The following is a 7,108-nucleotide window of genomic DNA, read 5'->3' on the forward strand; positions in this document are numbered from 1 at the left end:
GTGGTGACGGAGGGCCATTGGGGAGGGTGTTCGACGTAAGGACCCGTCTTTTGGAGAACGTGACCTGCTGAGTTCTTCCTAAGCTTTCAGAGCTGATGAAAAATTCTTCTGCCTTGACAAAGATTCTGCTTTTCATCCAGGCCTCTTACCGTCCAAAGAGGGCTGTCAGTGCAGGTCACTGAGAGACGTGGAAAACCTTTTATTCTGTCATCCCAGGTCTTTCTAGGGGACGTTGCACACTCTGTTTTCCTTTAGAGTATTTAGAAGGTGACCTCAGAGACAACCAATCCATCTCTGAATTATTTTTCTCATCTTGCTCAGCTGTCCTTTGCTATCCATTTTCCAATCCCAGTGTGATCTTGGCTTTCTAGGTGGAATATTTTTCTTCCAGGTGTGATTTCCCTTAAATCCCATACTGTTCTCAGGGGCAATTACCCCTGCTTTCAGAGACCTCCAGAAGAAATCCCACATCCTCACCATTAGTAGTTGGAGTTGTGGAAAAACTTGAGCTCACACGGGGGGGAGGGGCTGTGAAGAGAGCCTGTCCGAACCCTGGGAACCAACACTGATGGGATGCACGGAAGAGGGGTCAGAGGTGAGGAGGGGGCCAGCCCAGCAGACATGGGAGTCCGACGAGAACAGGGCTCGAAGGGGCAGAGGGCGGGGGCGGGGCAGGTGGGGACAGGGCGGCACATCTCAAATGCCAGCACTTGGGAGGTGAGGCTGGGGACCAGCTTTGACCACAAGGAGATGCGGAGGGATGAATTTGAGAGGGGTCGGGTCAGACTGAGCCGAGGTGACATTCAGAATCCCAAAGATATTAGAGAGGATTTAAACAGGGAACATACAGAGAAAGAAGAGTTTTATAAGGTTGTTTTGGGGGGCGTTGGTGTTCGTTGGTTTGACATGAAGTGAGAAAGAGAACAGAGCTATTTGCCCACAGAGAGCAGAGCTATTTTCTGCAGAAGCTTATCAGGTGCTGGCTGGGCCTGGGGAGCGACACAAGAAAAGCAGGGCTGTGGTGGGCAATTGCTCTAAGTAAAAGAATCCTGGACAGACCAGTTCAATCCTGATGTATCACCGAGCTTGGGGCCAAAGGAAATCTTACAGCAATCTGCATGACAGCACTACTACAGTAGGCTCATCCAGGTTTTAGATCCCTGTATTTAATATTTATTTTTTAAATTAATTTTTATTGGAGTAGAATCGATTTACAATGTTCTGTTAGTTTCTGCTGTACAGCAAAGTGCATCAGTTATACATATATCCACTCTCTTTTAGATTCTTTTCCCATATAGGTCATTTAATATTTAATGATCACTGTTCAACTGTCAAGCTGAGGTGGCCAATTAAGAGACTCTGGAACTGTCAACAGAGCAATATCAAAATTGTGCTCATTTAAAATTAGCCTGGATGTTGCTAGACACTAAAGTGCTTAGTGGATCTGAGACAATTGGGAGCCAGAAGGAGAAGAAAATGTCACAAAACCAGCACAAGGCCCAACATTGTGATCCAGTCTGGAGTTACTGAGATGCAAAAACTGCAGACTAACCACGTCCACGTGGAAATGGGGGGAGACTGGATCCTGTACATAGGATCACTGTGTTCTTTCTTACCACCATGTGCGAATCTACAGTTATCTAAAGTGGATAGATAGGTAGGTAGGTAGGTAGAGGTAAGCTGACGTATCAAGCATATTATTTTATAATAAATATTTGTCTAAAATAAAAACATATATATTTAGCATGCCAACTTGAAATGCCTCTATAACCCAAGTTCCAGTGTAAATTGGGTGTATTTCTCAACCTCATATTCCTTGCCATTGGCTGGTCTGTTCCTGTGTCAATACAACACAGTTGATTTTTTTAAAATTTATTTATTTTATTTACTTATTTCTGGCCGCGTTGGGTCTTCGTTGCTGCGCGCGGGCTTTCTCTAGCTGCAGCGAGAGGGGGCTACTCTTCGCTGCGGTGTGCAGGCTTCTCATTGCGGTGGCTTCTCTTGTGGAGCGCGGGCTCTAGGCATGCGGGCTTCAGTAGCTGTGACGCATAGGCTTCTATACACAGTGACATGGGTGTACTGCGTTGTCACCTTAGGAGGTAAGTAATTCTCCAGAAGTCCAGGCTGTATGCACACCAGCGTTTTGTAGGGCTAACTTGAAACTAGGCTACTAGCCAGTGCAAGAGTGGGAGACTTCACAGCTCAGAACCATCAAGCAATGTTTTCATAGCGAGACTTAAAAAAACCCTTTCCAAACACTTCCTTTGCTGAGCCTCTCCTTTCGCTTGGCAGCCAAGCCTCCCTCCAGCTCCACATTTTGTTCTGCTGCTCTGCCTATTCCTTTCTTTAAAAAAAAAAATTAATTTATTTATTTGGTTGTGTCGTGTCTCAGCTGTGGCAGGCAGGCTCCTTAGTTGCGGCAGGTGGGCTCCTTAGTTGTGGCTCCAGGGCTCCTTATTTGTGGCATGCAAACTCTTAGTTGTGGCATGCATGTGGGATCTAGTTCCCTGACCAGGGATCAAACCCAGGCCCCTTGCATTGGGAGCACAGAGTCTCATCCACTGTGCCACCAGGGAAGTCCCTCTTTTTTTTTTTTTTTTTTGAGTAGCTACGTTTAAACACTTCATTTTTTACTTATTATTTTTGAAAAATTTTGGCTATGCCACACGGCTTGCAGGATCTTAGTTCCCCAACCAGAGATCGAACCCAGGCCTCCACAGTGAAAGTGCAGAGTCCTAACCACTGGACCACCAGGGAATTGCCTGGTCTGCCTATTCCGATCCTTTTGGGGCTCTGTGCTCTTATCCTGGGGAAGCTGGGAGGGTGCGTGAAGCAGACTGGCTTGCTACAGTCAGAGGTGTTTTTCCATCAGCGGTCGACTCAGCTCCATGTCCTTCGCCAAGATCTACTCTTAACAATTCTACCACCTGCCCCTCATCACTCTTTCCTGGCTTGCCACTCTTCTCAAGCTCCACTCACATCAATGCCCCATCTCACTTTCGGTGGATGGCTTTGATTTTATTTTCTATATGAAAAATGAGGCAGCCACCTTTCCACAGTTACCTGCTTCTCTGCTCTGATTGGCCTCCATCAGCACCGGCTCTCACCCTCCTGCAGCTTCTTCCTTCACAAACACCCCCTCATCCCTCTGTCCTCAGTACCGTCCTCTGGCTTTTTCCTTTCAGTCTATAAATGTGATCACGTCTTCCCCAACCTGAAACCAAGGAAAACTGCTTTCCTTGGTCTTATCGTCTCTAAAGCTACTTCCCATCTTCCTCCTTGTCTCACTCCTCAGCCTAATAGGGGCCCACTTCCATCTCCACCTTACTGGAATTGCTTTAAATTCACCTGCTACTAAATCACCAAATCCAATATCGCAATTCTAGTTTAGCTTATTTTTCTGCAGTGTTTGACAATGCTGCCAACCTCTCACTTCTTGAAGTTCTCGTTCCCCTAGGTTTCCAGAACACTGTTTTCTCGTTATTCAGACCATTCCTTTCTTACCAGCCATCTCTCTGACCATTAAGGTTTCCCCCTCACCTACATCCATAGTTTGGATCCACGATTTCAATTATCTTCTTTATGCTAATAAGTCTCCATCTCTCTCTTTAATCCCAACTTCTCTTCGGACCTCCATACCCCTATTCTCAAATTTACTGGAAACCCACTGCTGAATCTCGGTTAATGGTGTCACTGTACACGTGGCTCCCCAAGCCAGAAACTCTGGAGTTAGAGAGCCACCCTTAACTCTTTCCTAACACTCACATCCATCACAAAGGAATGATGTTCTGGGCTTCCCTGGTGGCGCAGTGGATAAGACTCCGCACTCCCGGTGCTGGGGCTCCGGGTTCAATCCCTGGTCAGGGAATTAGATCCCACATGCATGCCGCAACTAAGAGTTTGCATGCCTCAACTAAGGAGCTCTGGAGCCACAACTAAGGAGCCTGCCTGCCGAATCTAAGGAGCCCACGTGCTACAGCTAAGGAGCTGGCGGCTGCAATTAAGACCCGGCACAACCAAAAAAATAAATAATAAATATTAAAAAAAAAAGAGAGAGACCATCCTTTGCCTGGTTCCTGCAGACACTGCAATAAGCCCTGGTATTTAGTGATTGTGCCTTACCCTGATTCACAGTACAAAGATTTCCCAAGAAATAAACATTTCATAGATTTATTATTGCATCATGCTTACTCTCACCCCTAATTTTTAAGAAAGTGAGTTTGCATTTCAGATTCTTTCTTCATGCATGAATTGATAACACTATGCTTCTTTTTAAATTTATTTTTATTTATTATCTTTAAAAACAAAAATCTTGTTTGGCCCTACCACGCAGCATGCGTGAACTTAGTTCCCCAACCGGGGACAGAACCCGCGCCCCCTGCAGTGGAAGGGCAGATGCTTGGTCACTAGACTGCCAGGATGCGTCCGATTTTGGTTACTGGGTCTTTTTTTCCATTTTTAAGCAAAACCAAATGTGTTCAATTATTGCAAAGGTCTTGAAATACGTAACAGATTTACATTATTCTGTTAAGTGAAATTTCATACCATGTCTTATGCCCCATGTTCTAGGACTGTCTCCTGTATCCTACTTCCCCAAACTTTCCGTTCTCCCTGCCTTTGCACATGTACGCAGGCCTCTCACCGCTGTGGCCTCTCCCATTGCGGAGCACAGGCTCCGGACGGGCCCAGCCGCTCCGCGGCACGCGGGATCCTCCCGGACCGGGGCACGAACCCGCGTCCCCCGCATCGGCAGGCGGACTCCCAACCACTGCGCCAACAGGGAAGCCCTGCACGTGTTCTTTTTCCACCTGAAATGCCCAGTCCTCTGACTCCAAAATCACCTCTAAGTTCAGCTCAAACATTACCTCATTTAAGCTACCTTTTCTGCTTTCTGTCCTCTGCACCCACAGCGCTCATCTTCCCACCAACCTTTGGAGCACGAACACTGTTTTTGTGTTCTCTATAAACTTAAGATCCAGCACAATTTCTAGGATGTACAAAGCACATAAAAATAAAACGCTGAATGAAGGAATGAATGGTATTAAATACATCTTGGAATCTGAATGACAATGTTGGGAAATAGATAGGAAGTCGGTTGAAGCCAAAATATAGAAAATAGTTAACTGTAATCGAGTGCCCACTGTATGCGAGGCACACAACTAAGCCATTTCATAGACTTAAAAAAATTGATAAACAACCCACATAAAATTCACCATTTTTTTTTTTAGCTGCACCACGCAGCATGTGGAATCTTAGTTCCCCAATCAGGGATTGAACCTGTGCCCTCCTGCAGTGGAAGCGTAGAATACTAACCACTGGACCTCCAGAGAAGTCCAAAATTCACCCCTTTAAAGTATGCAATTTAGTGACTTTTAATATATCCACAGATTTGCAAACCATCACCTGAAAGAAACTCTGAACCCATTAGCAGTCACTACTCATTCCTCCCTCTCCTGGGGAACGAACTACTTTCATTTTCTATGGATTTGCCTGTTGTGATGTTTCACTTACATGGATCATTAAACATGTGGCCTTTCATGTGTGGCTTCTTTCACGGAGCATCATGTTTTCCAGGCTCACCCACGCTACAGCATGGGTCAGGACTTCACTCCTTTCTAGGGCTGAACGATATTCAATTGTCAGGATGAATGACATTTTGTTTACCTGTTCACCAGTGGATGGACGTTTGGGTTGTTTCCACTTTTTTTTTTTTTTTTTTTTAGCTACTATGAATAATGCTGCTTTGAACATCTTTGTACAGTTTTTGTGGATATGTATTTTCATTTATCTTGGGTGCACACCTAAGGAGTCAAAGTGAAGGATCACATGGTAACTCTGTGTTTAACTTATTTTTTATTGAAGTATAGTTGATTTACAATGTTGTGTTAGTTTCAGGGTGTACAGCACAGTGATTCAGTTATACGTATATATATACGTAAGAATATGTATAGATTCTTTTTCAGGTTCTTTTCCCTTATAGGTTATCACAAGATATTGAGTATAGCTCCCTGTGCTGTACAGGTCCTTGTTGGTTACCTATTTTATTTTTTTTTAATTTATTTATTTATTATTTCTGGCTGCGTTGGGTCTTTGTTGCTGCACGCGGGCTTTCTCTAGTCGCAGCGAGCAGGGGCTACTCTTCGTTGCGGTGCACGGGCTTCTCATTGCGGTGGCTTCTCTTGTTGTGGAGCACGGGCTCTAGGCGCGTGGGCTTCAGTAGTTGTAGCACACAGGCTCGTGAGTAGTTGTGGCTCGTGGGCTCTAGAGCGCACTCAGTAGTTGTGGCACATGGGCTCAGTAGTTGTGGCTCGCGGGCTCTAGAGCGCAGGCTCAGCAGTTGTGACGCAAGGGCTTAGTTGCTCCGCGGCATGTGGGATCTTCCCGGACCAGGGCTTGAACCTGTGTCCCCTGCATTGGCAGGTGGATTTTTAACCGCTGCACCACCAGGGAAGTCCCGGTTATCTATTTTATATATAGTAGTGTGTATATGTTAATCCCAAACTCCTAATTTATCCCTCCTCACCCTTTCCCGTTTGGTGCGTGTTTAACTTTTGGTAACTGCTAGACTGCATTCCAAAGTGACAGCACCGTTTTACAATCCCACCAGCAACACATGAGGCTTCCAGTCTCTCCACACCACACCCTTGCTGGCACTACTATCTTGTTTATTCTAGCCATCCTGGTTGGTGTGAAGTGGCGTCTCATTGTTGATTCCACTTCTTTAGTAACTAATGTTGAGCATCTTTTCATGGGCTTGTTGTCCATTTGTATATTTTCTTGGAGAAATGCCTATTTGGATCCCTGGGCCACTTTCTGTGTTGTTTTTTATCGCTGAGTTGTAAGAATTCTTTACATACTCCCGCTACTAGATTTTCTCTTTCTTAATCCTCACAATCACCCTGCTTAAGTAGGTAGCTTGATCTCCATTGTTTAGGTAGAGACTAGAGCCTGGAATTCTAGTGAGAGGCATGACGGAACCTACATCTGTGAGTCTCCAAAGCCTGTGCTCTTCCCACTACTCTTTACTGCCTCTTGGTGACGGAGTAGCTTTAACTGACAATGAGGTTTAGAGAGCGGCTACACTAGTGTGTGGTTAACATGAAGACCG

The sequence above is a fragment of the Delphinapterus leucas genome, chromosome 11, assembly GCF_059928025.1.
Source record: "Delphinapterus leucas isolate spDelLeu-1000000601 "Yukka" chromosome 11, BTC_Dleu_Yukka2, whole genome shotgun sequence".
NCBI lineage: Eukaryota > Metazoa > Chordata > Mammalia > Artiodactyla > Monodontidae > Delphinapterus > Delphinapterus leucas.